The sequence below is a fragment of the Bison bison genome, unplaced genomic scaffold (genome assembly GCF_000754665.1).
Source record: "Bison bison bison isolate TAMUID 2011002044 unplaced genomic scaffold, Bison_UMD1.0 scf7180017848658, whole genome shotgun sequence".
Classification (NCBI taxonomy): domain Eukaryota; kingdom Metazoa; phylum Chordata; class Mammalia; order Artiodactyla; family Bovidae; genus Bison; species Bison bison.
Genome location: NW_011479231.1, coordinates 2514 through 3046, shown reverse-complemented (window position 1 = coordinate 3046; position 533 = coordinate 2514). Strand labels below are relative to the sequence as shown.

The 533-nt window shown below is 45.0% G+C and overlaps 1 protein-coding gene across 1 annotated transcript in view; it reads right to left on the bottom strand.

Moving 5' to 3' along the window:
- LOC104992713 (E3 ubiquitin-protein ligase HUWE1-like) overlaps window positions 1-533 on the bottom strand; it is a gene marked incomplete at both ends in the record, with an annotated part of 8240 nt that overhangs the window by 5778 nt on the left and 1929 nt on the right. The gene's annotated exons all lie outside the window — the stretch shown is intronic.

Sequence of the window (533 nt, the reverse complement as noted above, 5' to 3'; positions counted from 1 at the left end):
GAGCTCCCTGGATGCCTGCCATTTGCCTCCATTCTATTCCAGGCCTGAGTCCAGTGAGGCACCAGGCTCCTGGACTTCAAGACTTCTAGGAACAGTTTGTGTGTGTATGTGTGTGTGTGTAAAGCTTAGATGGGCAAAAGGTAGGTTTGTTCTTCGTTTATACGTTTGTGTGTGTGTGCGTGTGTGTGTATAAAACTCAGATGGGCAAAAGGTAGGTTTGCTCTGTTCCTTTTTGCTCACGAAAGAGGAAATAACAGGGGAATGAATTAATGCAATCTTTGATGGGTGGGATTGGCTTTTTAAACCAACAGGCCTCAGGATATCCTTATTTCTTGGATCTTGGGAAGGTAACTTGCATGTTGTATAAGGACAGGCAAACAATGAATGCCATAGTATACATGCTAGGCTTTTCCTACAGTCACTCTATGCTGAGATCCTAACAATGAACTGGCTACCTCGGAACTGAAGGCTTCCTCCTAAAAGAGCCTGGGTACCAAGGGAGTATGAAGAATAGAGGCAGAGACTAGGGTGGA